This window comes from Sus scrofa, chromosome 5 (assembly GCF_054392235.1).
Source record: "Sus scrofa isolate SSC_HxYL_T2T_F1_AM1 chromosome 5, Sscrofa_HxYL_maternal_Yorkshire_Landrace_v2.0, whole genome shotgun sequence".
Lineage (NCBI taxonomy): Eukaryota > Metazoa > Chordata > Mammalia > Artiodactyla > Suidae > Sus > Sus scrofa.
Genome location: NC_139387.1, coordinates 19,391,736 through 19,413,228, shown reverse-complemented (window position 1 = coordinate 19,413,228; position 21,493 = coordinate 19,391,736). Strand labels below are relative to the sequence as shown.

The 21,493-nt window shown below is 40.9% G+C and overlaps 1 protein-coding gene and 1 pseudogene across 14 annotated transcripts in view; both read right to left on the bottom strand.

The window, feature by feature from the left end:
- The window catches only part of SCN8A (sodium voltage-gated channel alpha subunit 8), a 192,699-nt gene extending 179,379 nt beyond the window's left edge, over positions 1–13,320 (bottom strand). For 13 of the 14 annotated variants that reach the window (XR_014803177.1, XR_014803178.1, XR_014803176.1 and 10 more), the window contains exon 1: positions 12,891–13,012. The gene's annotated coding sequence lies outside the window, so the exon portion shown is untranslated. Of the gene's footprint in view, positions 1–12,890; positions 13,013–13,217 lie in introns of those variants that run through there. The other variant, XM_084955570.1, reaches the window with a different exon arrangement.
- Positions 13,321–16,334: 3,014 nt separating this feature from the next.
- On the bottom strand, positions 16,335–20,733 carry LOC100521191 (ubiquitin-conjugating enzyme E2 R1 pseudogene; annotated as a pseudogene).
- Between the last annotated feature and the right edge of the window lie 760 nt (positions 20,734–21,493).

Genomic DNA, 21,493 nt, shown 5'->3' with positions numbered 1-21,493 from the left:
TATGGAAAACAATATGGAGATGCCTCAAAAAATTAAAAATGGAACTATCATATGATCCAGCAATCCCACTTCTGGGTATTTATCCAAAAGAATTAAAATCAGGATCTCAAAACGATATTAGCTTTCCCATGTTCACTGCAGCACTATTCAACCACAGCCAATATATGGAAACAACCTAAATGTCCAGCAATAGATGAACAGATAAAGAAAATGTAGTATTCACACACACACACACACACACACACACAGTGAAATGCCATTCAGCCATTTCTGTTTGTTTGTCTTTTGCTTTTTAGGGCCGCACATGTGGCATTTGGAAGTTCCCAGGCTAGGGATCGGATCTGAGCCGCAGCTGCCAACCTGCACCACAGCCACAGCAACTTGGGATCTGAGCCGCATCTGTGAACTACACCACAGCTAACGACAATGCTGGATACTTAACCCACTGAGCGAGACCTGGGAACAAACCCGCGTCCTCATGGATACTTACAGGATTCATTACTGCTAAGCCACAATGGGAACTCCCTATTCAGCCTTTTTTTAAAAAAAGAAGGAAATTCTGACATATGCTATAACATGGACGAAACTTGGGGACAGTATTCTAAAGGTAATAAGCCAGTCACAAAAAGTGAAATACTGCATGATTCCATCTATATGAGGTATATGAAATAGTTAAATTCATAAAATGATAGTTGCCAGGGGCTAGAAGAAATAGTGACTTACTAACTAAAGACATTAAGTTTCAATTAAGCAAGATGAATAAGCTCTAGAAATCCACTATACAACATTGTACCATAGTCAACAATAATCTATTTTATGCATAAAAATTTACGAGGACAGACCTCATGGTAAGTGTTCTTACCACAATAAAATAAAACTAAAAAAACCCTGACAATACCAAGTGCAAATGAGGATGTTAAATAACTGAACATTGCTGGTGGAAATGCAAAACAGTATAACCACTTCAAAAATAGTTCGGTAGGTTCTTATAGAGGTAAACATACACTTAACTTTATTACCCAGCAATCTCACTCTTAGGGATATCTTTGAATAATGTAAATTTAGATTCATACCAAAACCTATACATTTAGAGCAGCAGTATTCATAGGCACTTGAAATCAGCCGTATCTCAAATAATTTTCTGCAAATGAATGGATAAACTATTAGATAACCGTACAATGGAATACCACAATTAAAAATAAAACTATAGTAAATACAACATGGATAAGGCTCCAAGGTATCATGCCAAATGAGAGAAGCCTATCTCAAAAAGTTGTATACTATAGTATGATCCCATGCATACGGCATTCTAAAAAAGGCAAAACCACAGGCATGGAGAACCAATCAGAGGTTGCCAAGGATTACAGGTTAGAGAGAGTCTGACTGCAAAGGGGCAGCAGTGGGGAGCCTCTTGAGGTGATGGACCTGTTCTGTATCCTGACTGTAGCACTAGTTACATGAATATACATGTGTTAAAACTCATAGACCTATATTCCAAAAGTTTTTTCAATTATACTCACTCCTTGTAAATTTATAAAAAACAACAACAACAAAAAAAAAAAACAATAAAAAAGAACCAAAGCTGTTAAAAAGGAAAAAATACATTTGCCATACCTTAGCTAGAACCTCAAAAGCTTTTCAAATATTAGTTCTATGGAACTTATTCTTGTGAAGGAGCGAGTACTCTATTTGGTTACAGTATCCTAACGGGAATAAGTTTCCAAACAGGGAAAAGGACCCTGTTTGTCCCAGGGGCACTGCGTCTTGGCCCAAAGCCACAAGTAGACTGGAGGTTATGATGCCTAAATTTCTACCATAAAAACATCAGACACCCTTGCCCAAAATGCAGTCTAAAAGCCAATACTTTGAACTCTATGGATCCACTAGATTTTCATAATTTTCCCCAAAAGTCAGCATTCAGTTCTTACAAATAAGAGTTCTTACTAGGTTCTGAGTTTAAATCATGGAAGGAAAAAAAAAAAAAAAAAAAAAAACAACAACTGGTAAGGCCTTGACAACTCAATATCTGTAAGGGAAGCAGTGCCTATAAGGAGCTGATGGTTCTGGATTCCTTGCTAGAAAAGTGACACTGCTTTCTGGGGAGGAATTATTTTTCTTTGAGATTTTGCTACAGATTGCACTGAGTGATAAATGCATTACTCCTTTAAAACAAACAAACAAACAAAAAACCCCTTTCTCTGAGCACTAGCCTGGGCCAAAGCAGGGCTGCAGAGCAGAGCCCAAGGAGAGAGCAGAGGAGTCACATTCCCATATGACCGCTCTGCCTCACCACTGGGAATCAGCTGGGGCAGCCTGCTGAGGAGTGGGAAGCAAAAGTTGTGCAACTCCCACAAACTGCAAGGGACAATACAGACCCGAGACTTACTAATGGTCAGGAAGCAGCATGTGGCTAGGAACAAAACACATCAGCACCACCACCACCCCGCCACCTCGGTCAAGCTGGATAGAAGCTGATTAAATTGAAAGATGGAAAACACGGGCATCTAATTAACAACAAGCCTTTGATATCCATTCATCACACAAAATGGACTTATTTTCCTTGACCTATAAATCTTTTGAGCAATTTCTAATGCCAGGAATCTACATTAAGATCCCAAAACAAGTTTTACCCCTTCAGTACTTAGGGCTGAAATTTTCCTGCATGAGTCAGAAAAAAACAACCAACCAAACAAACAAAAAAAACAAAAACAAAAAACTGCCTTATGAGGCAAGTGAAATACTCATTGGATCATTCTACTTTGTTTCCCCACCACACTTAATCACTCAATTAATCAGTCTGTGCCTTTTTTAGGTACCACACCACCCCCTTTCTCCAGAGACAAGGAAGAAGAAATATTACAATTAGATGGAAAGTAAAAAAAAAAAAAAAAAAAATCTATAACCCCACTAAAATATTACTTGCACTAGAGCATCTATATTAATAAAACAGATTGCCACCATTCAGTTAAGTGGTCTTTATGGACTTTCCTCATTCCAAACTATTTTAAGAATGGCTTCCCAAGAGACTGTTATTTAACTGTTCTTAATCACTGTTGCTTAGAGCATTCAAAGTAAGAAGCAGGTACAAACTTACAATGTGTTTGCACAGAGAACCACCTAATGGGATTACTGTAAGGATGCTTCACATCCCTAAATAGAGGGCTAAATTTATTAACATCTTGTACATGATCTCTGCCTGCTCTACTGGTTCCACACAAACCATGGGGACTTCTGCCAACAGTCTGAATGCAAACTGCAGCAAATGTTAATGGAATTTGCAAAAACTCAGTAACTTTGGTGGTAAGAAAGAAAATTAAATGACAAATTTTACTGAATTAAATTGCTTTTCTCTAGGAGAATTCTGTTATTTTGCATGTATAGGTTCTAGTGTTCTAATCACCCTTTATTTTTTTCTTATTCAAAGATCTTTACTGACTACAAAAGGCTAGAACAGAACCCAAGCTCCCTGAGCTCACCTTTGGCTCTCAATTATCACTGTTTATTTACATTGCACATTAGGGCTCAATGGCCACTGTCTTGGACCCCAGCTACACCAAGGAAGTTTACGCAAGTCAAGTCTGACCTTCTGTACTGACAGCTCAAGATCAATACCTGAAATAACAAGCCGCATCACTGGCTGATAGGGCCTAACACCTTCCCTCTGGTTTCACCTCTCAATTGCTACCTTTAGTTCAGCCCGAAATTTCCAAACTTCCTATGGCTTCCATGAGGCACACAGAATATAAGCAAATGATGAAAGAAAGAAAGTCTCTGAGTTTCAGTCAGGATAAATCAGTCATCCACCTGTGAAAAGATACATAATTCTTGTTTCTTTATACACTAAACTAAAGCTTAGTTGAGAATATCAAGGAAAAACCCAGTTAAATGTCTGTAAATTGACAGAATGAAAGACCACAAAATAAGAAAAAGAGACCCACAAAGATTAAGCAATCTTTATCAGTCAAAGTACAGGGAATAAAAAGTTGGAAAATTTAGGTTTTCCTTAAATATGAAAAGCTCATGGGGAAAAATCCTCTGCAGAGAAAGAATTAAAAATTAGGAATTAAGGTAGCTTGCTAATAACCAAGATGCTATGGACTAGACGGCCAATATGTATTACACAACCTACTTCCTCAGATTTTTCTAAACAGAGGATGCTTTGTCTCTAAATTTTAAAACAGCTAAATAATCTTTAACTCCTCCTCCCTTTTCCCCAACTAAAGTCATTCCCCAATTCCTACGAAGTCTTCCTAGAAACTGTTTCTTACATTACAAAAATGTTACTTAAACACACATCCACGTGACCACATACCCAAAATCATATTTCTTTTTCTTCCTTTCCATATTCTTCACTACTATCAGAGTCCCAGCCTTTGTTACCACACAGCCTGACCAAATCAAACAGCCAATGAACTGGATCTTCACTCCTTGATCTAGTCTATCCTATTTTATACACGCTGCTGCCCCATCCTCCTAAAATCGAGCATGGCCTTGATAATGCGTCATTCTGCACTCCCTGAAAAACTCTTACGTTCTCCACTGTCGCCAAGGACAAACGCAACTTCAAAAAAATCCTTGGCTAACTCTAACCCTATCTTTGCAGGCTCATCTGCCACCTGGGAGAGGGAGGGAGTGGGGTATTCTACCCCAGCCCAGCTGACTTGTTCTTAGCAAAATTTCTATTCTGATTTGGATATAATTCTAATTATATTCAGATCCCCTAATTTATAACAATGAATGGAAAAGACCTTCACTAGTGCTTTGTGAGAGAATGTTTTCACACTCAACAACTTAAAATCCTAAAAAAAAAAAAAAAAAAAAAAAGAGAAAGTTTTTAAAAATATTTAAGAATATCACTAAATTTTTTGCTAAGGGGGAATTAAGTGATCTAAGTTGATCTAGAATGAGAGTTCAAATCTCCAAATTATTTTAACAGTCTTCCTCAAAAGACAACGGGTATATATAATTGTCTGGAAGGCAGGGGAAAGGATGTGTTTGCGTGCATGTGTATGCAGAAAGGATACAGGAGAAACTGCCAACAGCGGTAGCCTTTACGGAGTGTGTACTAGGTGACTGGGTGATGGTATAAGATGACTGAACTTTGACCTTTCTGATTTTTTTAACCCTTTGCCACTGTTAACTATTCAAACAAGAGATATACGTTATGTATAGAATGGAGAGATATCTTCAATAGCGCCTTTTGAGAAAGCCATTTTCTATTCAATAACCTAAATATATATTTAATAGAAAAATTTTTATTTATATAAATATAAAAATTTTCAAATATTTATATAAAATATATTAAATGACATCAAATCTTTTTTTTAAAAAAGAAAATTTTAAAAAAACATTTAAGAATGTTCCTAAATTTTTTTGCTACAAAGCAAGAAACTATGCTCCAGCCTCTCCAAAGGAGAAATCAGATAAAGTAAGCAATTTGCAGCAAAGTTCTAGCAGAGGAAGAGAGAAAATAACACTTAAAACAAAACATCTTCCTAAGGCTCTGTGCCCTGCCCAGAAGATCTAGATCACTCTAGTTCAGTAAGTGGAACATGGAGATGCATCCAAAAGAGTTTGCAAAGGAGAGAGACCTCTTTCTCTTAAAATATAAGCAGCTTCCCAAGTTTTTACATCCAAATTCCTTTGTTCGTCTTCACCGCAGTCATCCTTTCACTTCCTCCTCACTTTCCACTCTGATGATTCCTCACTCCCAATACTCTCTTCCCTATCACAATATACATCTTTTTTAAATGCTTCATTTTCTTCAAGGCATGTTTCCTAGAAATAAGACATTTCGCCTTTTTCGTCTTCACCAAAATCTCAGGAAATCCAATTGAGAATTCTGCAGCAAATGAGATTTCTGGGTATTCTGACCTCCAAGAAAGCTCTACCAGTCCCATTTGCAACCTGCTCGATTTTTCTCTTCAATTTAAAAATAATGCATCAATTTGTTTTCATTCAAAAGCATTTTATTCAGCTCCTTACTGAGACAAAAAGACACTAGTGAATGTGAAGCAAAAGCATGCTACATTATCTTTAACTGAAGAAGAATTCCTCTTGAAACAAGAAACTAACCATGTAATAAATTAAGCTCTATTTATTTACAGGGCTGTCACTCAGTAAAAGAAAGGAAAAACGCTATTTCATACCGGCTCCCAGTGAACATTAAGCTTCTGAAGGCTCAGCTTTCAACTGTACTTTAAAAAATTTAAAACATGGAGAGAATAAAAATAGATTAAAAAATGAGTTGCCTTTTCGTTGATAAAGTAGTTGTGATCCCTTATTTTATCAACTGCTCTCCAAAAATGTAAAGGAACATTTTCATTTTGACTTTCTCTCCTGAGTTCACTCTGGTGGAAATGCTAATGATCAGTTAAATACTCAAAATGTAGAAAAAGGGAGGAAAATAAATGACATGCAAAATTCATAGCCTAGGTAATCCATCCCTGGATAAATAAGCATTCACTGTATTTCTCTAATGTTCTTACTCCCCAGGAACTTAAAAGATTCTGCAGCATAAAAATCACACTAATCAAGTGAACATGAAAGGAGCCTGTTAATGTGTCTTTAGAGGGATTTCAGTGCTTTCTATTTCCAGATCCTGGGACAAGCCCAGTGAACACAGGAGACCCCTCTCCCTACCACCAACAGTGAACATAAAAGTGCTCCAAACTTCGCCAGCTAACATGTTAGTTCTCCGAACCCAACTGACTCCTTCCAGGGTCAAGAGAGCTTCAGTTCCAAGCGAAGAGCACATTTTAGACCCCGAGGCTTTTATTTTGTTCCACTCTCCTCAGTATGACATATCTCCATAAACCTAAGGGAAATCTGGAACTATTATTTTCTTTCACCTTTGCTCTTTTAGACCAAGAGCTTCCCAGAACTTTCTCTGTTCCCACTAACACCAATCCCCAGTTCTTCTTGGAGTCCTACACCAATTTCAGCCTTGAATAAGCAAAAAAGCCCAGGTGGTAGTGGCCATAATTCCTCTATGGTCCTGGTTATAACCTATATTGGCAACATGGAAGCACGTGTGAGTACCAAGTATCTGTATTTACGTGCAAGAGAAAGGAAAGAAGATAAGAGACACCAAGGCATCATGACCTTTAAAGAAGTAGCTGGGAGAGCTGCAGAAGCAAAATGAGTGTTACCTCAATGCCTCCAATTTTCATCCACATTCTATTTATTGATATAGCTTCTGTTCTTTTTCCCTCATCCTTCTTGCTTCCAACATGCTTTCCTTCAAAGGTACTCTTGCCCTCCCTTCTGCCTATCCCAGCTCTTTCATTATGCCCACTCACTAAGATATGTTTAGCTACCTAATTTCTTAAAATGAAGTCAAAATTGTTCGCATTACTCGGTTATATGAATATCAGACTATAACACCATTTGATAGGAAAAAATCTTTAAGCATGAGTCAACTAACCTGGATCCCATCTCTATTCCACCTCTTAATGGTCCTGTAGCCCTGGACAACTCACTTAAGCTCTGGGATACTCAGTTTCCTACGCTATAAAATGGGTAGAATAATATTTGTCTTACCCCAATATTAAAAAAAATCAACTGATAGAAGGATTTTAAAGTTTTTATAAACAAGCAAACATAGAGTAATAATTACCAAAGACAGGCGGTCAGCCATAAGACCTAAATGTATGGGACCTATTCAAATAAAGCCATTCAAAAGACCACATCATAGGAAAACCCAGAATGGTGATGATGGCAAAAGCAACTCTAAACTTGTAGAATCACTTAGCACAATTAAAACAACCAACTCAAATTAGAATAAAAGGAAGCCTCCACCGTTGGGCCCATTCCACCTTCAGATCCCAAGCTACCGCTAAAAACACCTGCTAACTGGTGAGTGCCAGATCATTCCCATTTGGTAAAGAGACCTAGTCTAGAATAGTTTGGGGATGAACGTGGAAAGAGTTACTCTGGTAACTGCACTTTCACTGTGATGGTGGTAGAGACCAGCACTGCAATTGTAGAGTAAAAATTTTCTTTCAGACTAGCAATGTCCATCCAGTCAGGAAACTACAGATTACATCCTCTCTGCCAGACTGAAGATAAAGCAAGTGCCTGCTTTTCAGACTACTGAAATTTAACACAGGACATATATACTCCATCACAATACACGTATAAAGACACACTAAGCTGCTAAATCCCTAAGGGAAAGGAGCTAATATATACTGAGCTCTATGTGTCAGAACCATAAGGAAACAGAGATTTCATTTAATCCCCACAAACACCCTGCAATGTAGGTGTTATTATTCCTATTTTTATAGATGAGAACACTGAAGCTCAGATAGATTAAATAACTTGCCCAAGGTCACAACGCCAGTTAAGCAGCAGAGTCAAGACTCGAACTTAGCTTGGCCTACCTCCAAAGCCCACACCGCTTCTGACTTTTTCTTCTCCCATCCAAGTTCTGAACAGGCTGAACCCTGCTTAGCTTCTGGGATCAAACGAGATTGGGCGCATTCAGGGTGTTATGGCCAAGGACTGAGTTCTTCTTCTCAATGGCCTAACTACGGTTTTCATTTCACCTTAATTCCTGACATGTACTTAACCACATGTTCTGGTTGTGCATCTATAATATCGCAAAGGGAAAGAGAAAAATTTCCAGAAGACATCTTCTTTGCCTTTTCTTTACGTACATTTGCTTCATATTCCTGCACAAATTATTCTTTTTATTTTTTTTTAATTTTTATTTTTTTGCTATTTCTTTGGGCCGCTTCCGTGGCATATGGAGGTTCCCAGGCTAGGGGTCCAATCGGAGCTGTAGCTGCTGGCCTACACCAGAGCCACAGCAACGCAGGATCCGAGCCGCGTCTGCAACCTACACCACAGCTCATGGCAACGCCGGATCATTAACCCACTGAGCGAGGCCAGGGATCGAACCCGCAACCTCATGGTTCCTAGTCGGATTCGTTAACCACTGCGCCACGACGGGAACTCCACAAATTATTCTTTTTAGACTGAATCACTGGGCTAAACCCAATAGGCTGCCATGTAACATTTCAGCAATTACTATTCATGAAGGGTGAAAGTTCTGTTTCCTTCCTTTAATACTTTAATCGCCATGGTTTTTGAGCATGGTATCATTTTCTAAGCTGGTTCTTGCCATTTAAAGAGTGCTAGTGCTTAATGCAAAGCTTCACACAAGGTAGGTACAGAGGGAGAATATATGTTGATTCACAGACTGAGAAAAATGTTCTTAATTCTCTAGCTAACTTGATATTTTAGACCAAAACATTTTAAAGGAAACCAATTCTAAGTATGAATTCTTTAAAGACAATTTCTTGGAAATTTTTTAAATTGATTCAGAAAACAAAAGTTGAAATATCACAACCTAGTGGTTAAGTCCCTAAATGACTCACAAGTGAACAATAAAATTAAGAGTTTAAAAGGCTCAATTTAAAAATACTGTTATTCTGAATAACGTGTGCAAGTGCTTCTTGACCTCTCCACAGAAAAAAAAAAAAAGACTGAAGTAACAATAAAACAACTGTTTTGCTAAGTATGACTTTTTTCCTGCTTTTTACATATTAAAATATTTCTGCAATAAGCATCCATTATACTTATAACGCATAATTATAAAATTATGGAAACATCTCACTCTGGGTAAACTTTGTATTTTTAACATATTCTACACAGTATGGTTTTATTTTCTTTCTCAGATATAATCTATAGGAATTAGGTATTCATTAATTCATGCATGTGCTTCCAGAAGAACTTATTACATAATCTCAGCTCATTAAGATAATTATTTTTCTTTCCATTCAAGAATGTTTTTCTTGATTTAGGTGGTTATGTCTCTATCTTTGCATTCTTTTCAAGCAAGTGTAGATTTCTTATATCATCTCCATAGAAATGTCAATCATTTTGTCAAAGACCAAATGTCAATCTTTTCTTGGTAAGAAGCACAAGAATGACATGTGCCCCTGATAGAGCCCCAATTTATAGGTCTTTTAACTCATGGCTGTTACCTTTTCAATGACACAAAAGTACTTCGATCACAGTGGAACCCAAACAGAATGAGCTGCTTTAGGTGACCTGCACAGGAGGATCCCTGTGCTAGGTGGGAGATTTGTCTGAGCTAAATTTTATGGCCTTTTCATGGCTCTAGGATTTTAAATAATTTTTTGACAAGTTACTTTAGTGAAACAATGGATCACATACTGGCCTCTGCTGTGTCAAGTCGTTTTCCCAGCTCACTGTTCAAATCAACCCAAAGAAGATGCCCTTCTGATCCAGCTTAACTTAATAAGCTATCCGATTACTTCTTGTGGAGACCGAATTCCCGTGACATTAATAGTTTCTTGCTATGTGAAATTATCAAAATGTGCTGAAATAATGCAGTCAGCAAAATGTCAGTGAATGACTTACATATGGATCTGCTGCAGCCTGTAAAAACACTGTCTCCATGAGGGACAGCCAAAATGAAGAGTTATGTGGGAGTAATAAAATATGATAACTAGGCTTTCAACTTCAAGTATAAACCAAGCTGCGCATGCACACATGCACATCTACAGGAAAACCTGCTGATAAAAAAAGCAAGAAAAACCCAAATCACGTCCAGCCCGTGTGCACTCTATGGCAAGAGTGTTCAGGGAACTGTCCTTTCAGCACCACGGCAAGAAACCCTGGAGCAAGCCTGGACACAGGCAACCAAAGCTGGGCCCTCAGAAAAATTTGTTAAAGCTTCCACAAAGAAAGCAACAAGAGACTGTATGGTTGCTTGTTTTTAAGTACGCTGTATTCGACTTCATAATCCTTTATCAACTCAAAATAAAATCCATCAAATATTCTGATAAAAAGTTGGAAAACTCCAAATGAAAGCCAAAAACAAATTAAGTCAGCCTCTCAAACGGAACTGGAGAAACCACTAACTGGCCTGCACTATCAAGAACTGCGTTGCAGTAACAACCACCAGCCCTACTAAGAAACATAACACATTTACACATGCCCAGAATCAGATGTCCAGAACACACAGAACATGCTCGCAGCCCTCTCCAGGGAGAGCCCCAATTTCTAGGACAGTCAATGTTCACTGAATACCAAACCATCACTCCCACCACCACCCCCTTCCAAGCAATCAAATTCTCTTTCAGGGAGAACTGAAGGCCTTGTGGGTCATAAGCGCCAAAGAAAAAATGCTGCAGTATTTCAAGAACCAGGTTACAGGCAACGTGCTACAAAGCTTTCGGCATTTCAAGTCTGATTCCCCAGAGATTCCTACCAGGAGAGTACCAGGTGGTAATGTTATCCAGCCATTTGCATTACACATCAAAAAAATTTTTCTCTCCCAACCACCATTATCTTCTAACGCACGTGGGGAAAATAGAAGTACAGAAAGACCGTGAAACTGAAAATCTACCACACCTGAAATCTCGCTGGGAAAGCTAAAACATCCCCCAGCCCTAACACACCACTACCTCCCTAAAGGCTCTCCAGGTTCAAACTTGAGAAAAGTTATAAAAAGCACTCTCTCCTCCTTTGCCCCCAGAGCCCTCACCCACACTTCCTGCTTCCATCTCAGCTTCCCTGGTGCCCACTGTGCACTAAGCAATTTTCCCTGTTTGGTAGAGCTTGCTCCACGCTGATTATTTCTCCCTCCCCCTGAATAAGCCAGATGCAATACAAAGTTTCTTCTATCCCTCCTCCCACCCCAAAACAGATGACATCCTTTTATTATGAACACTGAAGCTGAACCATGGACCCTCAGAATCTCCAGATAGGAAATGTATTCCCCATGTTTCAAAAACTGCAGTGTAAGTGAGAAAGAGGGCACAGGGTGGGGTAGTTGGAAGCGATGCATGGCTTGAAGAATCGTACTTATCAGGCTCGAAAATGATTCCCACTCCATCCCACCTCCAAGCTGGGGCCCTTGAAGGGGTCTGAAAACCCTGGCTAAGCCCCCTGAAAGTTAACAGCCAAGTCTCCACCGGTGGTTGCTGCTGGCACGGAGCGGGGTCGAGCTGAGCTCTCAGGAAAAATGCAGAGGCTTTGCGGTCCGCTAAGTACCAAGAGAGAACTGGAGAGAGGAGGGGTCCAAGCCTGTGGAGCTGGGCAGTCCTGTAAGCCCAAAACTGACAAGAAGCCCAGGGTGCTGCTGGTGGTGAGGTGGGGGAGGGAAGGAGAGAGGAGGAGAGGAGCAAGCTCTGCATCGGGTGGCGTAGGGGTGGGGGTGGGGGAAGGGGATATTCTGAAAGTGATGTACTCCCTAATGCAGGAATCCTAGCCTGCGGAGGAAGGTCCCCGGGGTGGGGGTGGGGGGGCAACACAGCCCCAGAACACCCTGTCGAGAGGGGGACGGACGCATCCGAGGAAAGGACAGGGGAGTCCTGGCTGCCCTAAGAACCCAGGAGCCCCCGGCTTCTGCAGTTGGTAACAAGCTGGAGCCGGATGGGGGAGAAGGATGCAGTAAGACATGGGGGAGGGGGCAGAGCTGAGGAGCTGCTGGAGAAGATCCGGACAGCGCTGCCCTTCCAGTGCCACCGGGCGAGGGGTCCCGACTCTGCTCCGGCCCTGCGAGACGGGGGTGGAGGTGCTGCACCACGGAAGGGGCTCCGAGGGCAGGCCAGTGTCCGAGTCCCCCAGTGCAGCTAAGAGCGGAGGAGAGGGTGTATGGGGGTGGGGACCGGTGGTCCTCAATTCTCCTCAGGTTTACCCCCGGTAAACACGGTAGAAGGAAGCAAGACTTCCAAACGGCTGTCCAAAACAGGGAGGGCAGAAACCCCGCTCCACGGTCCCTCGAGCCCCGCCGCGCACTCTGCGGCAAAGCCCCTGACTGGAGATGGGCGAGCCCCGCTGCAGGGTCCCAAGGCGAGAAAGGGAACCCCGCAGACGAGGAGCGGCGCCGGGGCAGGGGCTCTGGGGCGACTTACGGCAGCGGCGGCGAGGGAGGCAGCGACGGCCCTAGCGCGGGGCTCGGGAGGCGCGGCCGGACTGCAGAGGCGCCGAGGATGCGGCGGGCGGGACTGCGGTGGGCGCCATCTTGGAGCGCTCCCCGCGCCCGCCCCCCGCACCGCCCGAGGCCTTGCATAATTGATGACTCGCGCCCGCCGCGCGCCGCCGCGCGCGCCCCCGCCACCGGGCCCCTCGCCCGCCCCGCCCCCGCGCGGACCCCCGGCGCGCGCCCCTCGCCCGCCCCCGGCCCCCGCCCGCGCGCGCACCGCCCCCGCCCGCCCGCCCACGCCCCACGGCCCACCTACCCCTGCAGGGCGCGCCCGCTCGGCCGCAGCGCGCCGCGCCGCCCGCCCGCCCGCTCGCTCGCTGGCTGTGTGACCGGCGTCCCCGCGCCGCCCGGACCGGATCCGGGGCTAGGGAGCAGGGCGCCGGCAGGGGGCGCCGCGCGGGAGAGCAGCGCGAGCGTCCCCGGGCCCGCCTCCCCGACGCCCCCGCGGAGCTGCGCGGGAGGGGCACCCGGGCAGAGCTCCGCTCCGCGGCCGCGGGACGCTGTTGGGCGGTCCGCCAGCGACCGAGCGTTGAAACCCAAAAGGTGTTATGTTGACTCGAGGGCCCCGGGACCCTTGTAAATGCCAAATCTTTCCTTTCTTCTGAACGGCAGTTGCAGAAGGAAATGCCCAGTGTTATTGCAATGTTCAGTTGGGATTTCTGACATCTGTAAACACTAGGAACTCAATTTATCCGATCTTTGGCCGCTTGTGGGTGGAAAAAAAAAACCGCTTAAGTCTATCAACAGCAGTAGGAACCTTGTGATTCAGTGGACAAGGCCATGGTATGAGGAGTAGGGTGATAGCCTTTCCCCCAGGTCTGAAATTGTAAAGGTCACCTTAATCTTTTTGAACCTCAGTTTGTCCATCTGTAAAGTAGGCACGAGCATTTGAATTGTTTACTCCACACTCTCTTACGAGGATCTAGGTAATAAATGTGAGAACTCAGCTCTTTAACTGTGCCTCTCTTCTACATATTTCTACCACGAATTCACAGTTAAGAGTGAAAAAGTATGGTCGGGCTGCCACTTACTAACTGGGTAGCCGTGGATGGGAACAACGCTAAGCTTCAGTGTTCTTGTCTGTGAAAGGGACCGACCTTTCATAGGACCGACCTGATAAGTCTGTTGTGGGATTAAAGAGGAGAAAGCATTTCACACATTTAGAGCACAAATCTGACACATAATAGTGTGCCCACTACACACATTTTTAAATAGCTTAATTGAGGTATATTTGAAATAGGATACACAATGCAAGTTTAGAGAGAACAGTTTTGACATATGTATGCATGCATGAAGCTATCACCACCACCAATAAACAAACCCATCACCTCCGAAAATTTCCCCAGGCCTCCATGCATCACTCTCCCACACTCACTCCCTCTCCAGGCAACCACAATCTTCTTTCTATTACTGTACATTAGTTTGCATTTTCCAGAATTTTAAATAAATGGAATCATACAGTATGTACTTTCTTGGTATGGCTTCTTCTACTCCACATAATTATTTTGAAATTATTTTGTTATGGATTATTCAGTTGTCTATCAATAGTTCTTTCCCTTTTATTGCTGAGTAATATTCATTGCAGAGATATACCAAAATTTGTTTATCCAGTCACCTGTTGATGACATTTAGATTATTTCCAGTTTTTTGCCATTAAAAATAAAGTTGTTATGAGTGTTTGTGTGCAAGTCTTTGTGCAGACATATGCTCTCATTTCTCTTGGGTATAAATATCTAAGAATGGAATGACTGAGTCTTATTATAGATATATATTTAACATACTAAGAAAGGGCCAAACTGCTTTCCAAAGTGGCTGTGTCATTGTACATTCCTACTAGCAGTATGTGAGAATTTCAGTGGCTCCACATTCTTGACAGCACTAGGTATAGTCGGTCTTTCATTTTAGCCATTCTAACAGATAAATAGTGTAATCTCGTTGTTTTGATTGGAATTTCCCTAATGACTAAAGATATTGAGCATTGGGCTTGTCATTAAGAAATGCTCTTGGATGAAGTGGCTTCAGGTTTTTTGGCCTATTTTTTTAAGTTGGGTTGTTTATTATACAGTTTTGAGAGTTGTTTTTATTCTCTTAATGTCTCTTAAAAAGCAGAAATTTTTATGATGTCTGATTTATTTTTTTCACTCTTCTATGGATCATGCTTTTGGAGTTGTATATAAGTTCCTTTTTTTTTTTAATGTGGATATCTAATTATTCCTGCACTATCTGACTACCCTTGCACATTTGTCAGAAATCAATTAATCAGGTGTCTTAAGGGTCTAATTCTGGACTCTCTATTCTGTTTCATTGATCTTTTTGTCTATCTTAACACTAATACCTCACTGTCTTGATTACTCTAGCTTTATAATAAATCTTGAAGTCAGATAGTATAAGCCCTCTGACTTGCTCTTCTTTTTTCAGTATCGATTTTGCTATTCTAGGTCCTTTGCATTTTTCCATGTGAATTTTAGAATTAGCTTGTCAAATTCTGCAAAAAAATCCCCCTGGGCTTTTGCTCAAGATTGCATTGACTATAGATCAATTTGGAGAAAATTTGACATCTTAACTGCAATGCAGTGTATCATTCCATTTATTTCAGTTCTCTATAATTTTTGTCAACAATGGTCTGGAGTTTTCAGGATAGAAGTCTTATCCACCTTTCTGGAATTTATTCCTAAGTATTTCATATTTTAATTAGTGTTTAATTATATTAAAGTCTGATTATTCATTGGTACTACATAGAAGTACAATTAATTTTATATATTGATCGTATATGCTGCAACTTTGCTAAATTCACTTACTAGCTCTCATAGATTTTTTTGTAGATTCCATCAGATTTTCTACAGACAATTATGTCCTTGGAAAATAAACACAGTTGTGTTTCTTCTTTTCCAATCTAAATGCATTTTATTCCTTTTTCTTGCCTTATTGCACTGGCTAGACCCTCTAGTACAATGTGGAATAGAGGTGGTAAGAGCAAATATCTTCTTCATCTTAGGGGGAACACATTCAATCTTTCTTCATTATGTGTGATGTTAGCTGTAGGTTTTACTAGATATTCCTTATTACATTGAGGAAGGTCTCTTCCCACTTCCCCAAGAATTTTTTTCAGAGATGAGTGTTAAATTTTGTCAGTCTGTTTTCTGCATATGATTTTTCTTTTTCTTTCCTTTCTTTTCTTGTCTTTTTTTTTTTTTTTTGGTTTCTCATAAAGTCACTTAATTTAGATGCCACACAAACCAAAGCAAAGCCAAGAGTGACCCTAATTTACTCTTTCCACTTGAGCTGGGATCCCAAGTCTCTGGCTCCAGCCAATAAGAGAGGCAGTCATCTGGAGCTCATCCTGGAAGCAGCTGTTGGCCTGGCCTTGCCGTCCTCATGGTAATGTCCTAGAAAAGTCTAAGCCCTCGTCCAGTGCGGGGTCCTTTGTCTTTTCACATACTCTGGCCAGCATGGGGGGCACCTTCATGGTGTCCCACTCCACCTCCACCTTGGTCCCCAGGACGTGCTTCCAGATGATGTCCATGTACTCCCAGTCCTTGCCTTTGCTCTTTCCACTTCCTGTACTTCGCAGAGGTGTCCAGATTCTTTGGGGAGAAGATGTTGGGTTTGTTGAGGAGGGAGATGATATTTAGGAAGATGGTCCCTATGTTCTGGGTGGGGTTCCACGGCTCTGAGGGCAGCTCCTCACACAGTGGGTGGAGAATGGAGATGCACAAGTTCCCAGTTGCATAGATGTTGGGGTGCCACCTCTGGGTCAGACACCAAAAGGCCAGCAGAGGGTAAGGGTAGTCAGTGGGGAACATGAGGCAGCCTTGAAGTAGCTACCCACGTAGTAGTTGTTGGGAGGCCCAAAGATGGCTGCTGCCCAGTTGTACTGGTCACCCTTGTCCATCAGGGTCACCTGGAAGCCCTCCATTGGATCTTCCTGGGGTCCTTTGATCTCCTCCTCTGCGTCAGCACTGCCCTGGTTTCTCTCTTTAGTTTGTTAATATGGTGAATTATATTGACTGATTTTCAAATGTTAAACCAACCTAGGACAATGTATCAATCATGGCATGCTATCAAATATTGTTGAATTTGATTTATTAACATTTTGTTAGAAATTGTATGGAGTTCCCTTGTGGCACAGAGGATTGAGGATCCAGCCTTGTCACTCTTGTGGCTTGGGTCGCTGCTGTAGCAGGAGTTCAGTCCCTGACCCAGGAACTTCCACATGGTGCAGGCTTGACAAAAAAAAAGAAAAATTTGCATCTGTGTTCATGAAGTGTTTTGGTTTGTAGTTTTCTTTAAAAACCTTGTCTGTTTCTGGCATTAGAGTAATATTGATCTCTTACAGGTTAGGAAGTAGTCCTTCCTCTTCAATTTTCTGGAGGAGTTTGTGTAAAATTTATATTATTTCTTCCTCAAATATTTGGTAGACTTGCCTAGTGAAATCATCTGGGCCTGGAGTTTTCTTTGTGGGAAAGTTTTTATCTACAATTTTAATTTCTTTAATATTAGGGCTATTCAGATTTTTTATTTCTTCTTGAGTGAACTTTCGTAGCCATGTCTTTCAAGGAATTACCATTTTATCTAAGTAATTGGATTTATAGCCATAAGATTGTTCATAATACTCCCATATTATTCTTTTACTATCCATAGAATCAATAGTGATGCCAACTTTCTCATTCCTGAGATTGGTAATTTTCATCTTTCTCTCTCTCTCATTCTCTTTTTTCCTGATTAGTCTGGCTAAAAGTTTATCATTTTTATTGATATTCCCAACGAACCAGTTTTTGTTTTCATTGATTTTTCCCTATTGATTTTCTATGTTCTATACATTGATTTCCACTATGATCTTTATTATTTCCTTTATTCTGCTTGCTTTGTTTCTTTTGTTCTCCCTACCCCCCACTTTCTTAAAGTAGAAGCTGAGGTCGTTGATTTGAGGCCATCGCCTTTTCTAAAACAGACATTTGTTGTTATAAATTTCTAAGTACTGCTTTAGCAGTCTTGTACAAATTTTGATATGTGGGACTTTCATTTTAATTCAGTTAAATAAACTTTCTAATTTCCCTTTTGATTTCTTCCTCGCCTCATGCATTATTCAGAAGTGTATTATCTAGTTTTCAAATATTTAAGGATTTTCCAGGTATTTTTCTGTTATCAAGTTCTAATTTTCTTGCATTGTGTTCAGGGAACATGATTTGTATGACTTGACTCCTTTAAAAATTTTGGAAACTTTTTTTATGGCTCAGAATATGACTTATCTTGGTAAATGGTCCATTTGCACTTGAGAAGAGTGTGTTCTCCGCTGTTGGAGGGAGCTTTCTGTGTCAGTTACGTTGAGCTGATTGATAGTGATGTTCAGGTATACTATATTACTCTGTATCTTCTCTGATTTTCATTTTGCTTCTTCTATCAGTTATTGAGAGAGGGATGGTGAAATCTCTGAATATAATTGCAGATTAGTCTGTTTCCTCTTGCCATTCTATGAGTGTTTGCTTCATGCATTTGGGGATTCTGTTTTTAGGTACATTAATGTTTAGGATTGTTATGTCCGCTTGGTGAATTGGCTCCATTATTGTTGTAAGATGAATTCTTCATCCCTGGTAACATTTTTTTGCTCTGAAAGTCGCTTTATCTAATACACACAACTATTGGCATGTTATTTCTTTTTACATTTAAAAAATTTATATTTTAACATACTTATGTCTTTATATTTAAAATGAGTTTCTTTTGGGCAATATATAGTTGAGTCTCCCCCCGCCCTGCCATCTAACAAGTTCTGTTTTTCAATTGGGGTGGTTAGACAATTTATAGTTTATGTGATTATTGATATGGTTGAGATTAAATCTAACATTGTTTTGTTTCATATTTGTTCTTTCTGTTCTTTGTTTCTTCTTTTTTTCTGCCTTATCTTGATTCATTAGAATATATTTCATGAGTCCATTTTATCTACATTGTTGCCTTGCTAGCTGTAATTCTTTGTTGTGTTATTTTGTCACTGTATAAGTTTAAGTATTTGCCTTAACTTGGGTACAAACTTAAACTGTAAGTTCTTTGACCACTTGGACTTTGTGTGCATTGTACACAGTAGGTTTTCAATACATACTCACTGAATGAGTGAGCATTTACTTCTCATCTTGTATCAACAAACATTTAGTGATTACCTGCTCAGGGTGCTCCAGATAACTGACCTAGAAGTTGTTTTCAATTGGAGCAGTCCCCATACTGGATGAAGAGACAGAGAACTGATTTCCAATATGGTAACTAAATCAAAATGATTGTAAAGAAAAAGGAAGAGAAATCCACAAAAATGGTTAAAGTAGAGTTATAAAGGCTATATATAGGATAATTTATAATAAATGTGTAAATAAGTTAGAGAAGTTTGAGGTTACAGTTTTTTAAAAATTTAGTTCTATGACAGGAAAGCTCTCTTCTTCCTTGCCTTTGTAAATAGTTTTTATTTTGCATTTTGGGAGCTCTATTGTTTTTACAATCAGGATGTGTGTCCTCTTTATTTATTTATATGTTTATTTGTTTGTTATTTTTTAATGGCCATACTCATGGCATATGGAAGTTCCTGAGCCAGGGATTGAATCCAAGCTGCAGCTGCAGCAATGCTGGATCCTTTAACCCTCTCAGCTGGGTCAGGGATCAAACCTGTGCCTCCAAGGTGACCTAAGATGCTGCAGTCAGAATATTAACCCACTGTACCACAGCAGGAATTCCTATGTCCTCCTTATTTAAACCCCTTCGCCTGAAAATCAGACCTTTGAAGCTATCATTAGTCATTATTTTCCATACAGTGAGAAGGGACAGAGTTCTGTATCTTTTCTCCAGTATTTTAGCAAACATGGAAATTTAGCCTCAGGGTTAAACATGAGGTTAAAGTAGTAACATCTGTTACTTTTAAGGTCCAGGTAGCTAAACCTACAGACTTTTCAAAATATGAGAATATTTGCTGACTTCATGAGAATCTTTGAAGCCATCAAAAATGCCAAGGATTTCCTTTAACAACTAAGCTCATATGAGAAAAAAAAAATTCAATACACTGAGAAATGAGTTTCCATTTAGAAAGATGAAAGAGGATTAGACTTACCCAGTGTTGCTCCAGGGAGCAAAACCAAGACCAGGGGTAGGAGTTTCTAGAGGATAGATTCCAGATCAGTATGAGGAAGGATGTTCTAATCAACCACCCCTGAGGAAAGGAGCCAAAGTGTTTGTTCAAGGATGAACTTTAAGAACAGCTATTGTGGACATTTTTAGGATCAAGGAGCCTTTTGAAAATGTGATGAAACCTATGGATCTTTTTTCTTTCCCAGATAAATTCACAGATACACACACACACACACACACACACACACACACACACACATCTTTACATTCTAATGCACACACTGATGCACATACACATGCTAATGCACATCTTTACATTCTAATGCACACACACACATTGATGCATATCTTTACATTCTACTGTGAAACGTGTCCTTGAACCCCCAGTTAAGAATGCCTGGTATAGGAGTCCCCTGGTGGCTCAGAGCTTTAAGGATCTGGTGTTGTCACTTCTGTGGCTCAGGTTGCTTCTTTGGCTCAATCCCTGGCCCAGGAACCTCCACATGCTGTGGGCATGGCTAAATAATAATACACATGATTGTGTTTTTAACAAAAGAATGCCTGGTGTACACAAATGTTTAAAGTGTGAAGGAGGACAGTGCCCCTTCCTACCCTGAGAGCCTCTGACCCTCTGGTTCTGTCCCTTTCCTCACCTTGACTTTAGAAGTCATCTGGGGTTACCTGATGAAAATCTGGCAGAAGTACTTTCTCTCTTTGGATGTTCTGCTTCACTTCTACCTTTTGACCCAATAATAGTTTATTTAATCTTCCATCCCTCATTCCAGACGTTATTGCTTCCTCTAAATTTACTGTTCCCTTCGGTGGAAACAGGATTTAATTCCTTAGCTTTCTGTGATGCCAGCAGACTCCAGTCTGGAGATTTTATCTCTGAGATTACTCCTAATCTCCTCCCACACTGGCAAGTCCTGCAGAAATATTGGTGATGTGGAAGATATCACTCATCCTCGTCTTCCTTTGCACTGCAGCCAGTGTGAAATCCCCTGCGACATTATGCCTCAGGCGTTAGCCTGTGGATTTTGGACTATCCTACTTTTGGTTTACCTTACTTTTGGCTTATCTTAACTTTTAGTGTAGCTTGGCAAATAACTTACCAATTAATTTGGTCAAACTGCATCTACACGAGCATACCTCAGGCCTCAAGATCAGCATCTGGGGAGTTCCCACTGTGGCTCAGCCGAAACAAACCTGACTAATATCCATGAGGACGCAGGTTCCATCCCTGCCTCACTCAGTGGGCTAAGGATCCCGCATTGCTGTGAGCTGTGGTGTAAGTCATAGATGTGGCTTGGATCTGGCATTGATATGGCTGTGGCTGTGGTGTAGGTCAGTGGCTACAGCTCTGATTGGACCCCTAGCCTGGGAACCTCCATATGCCGTGGGTACGGCCCTAAAAAGACAAAAAAGAAGATC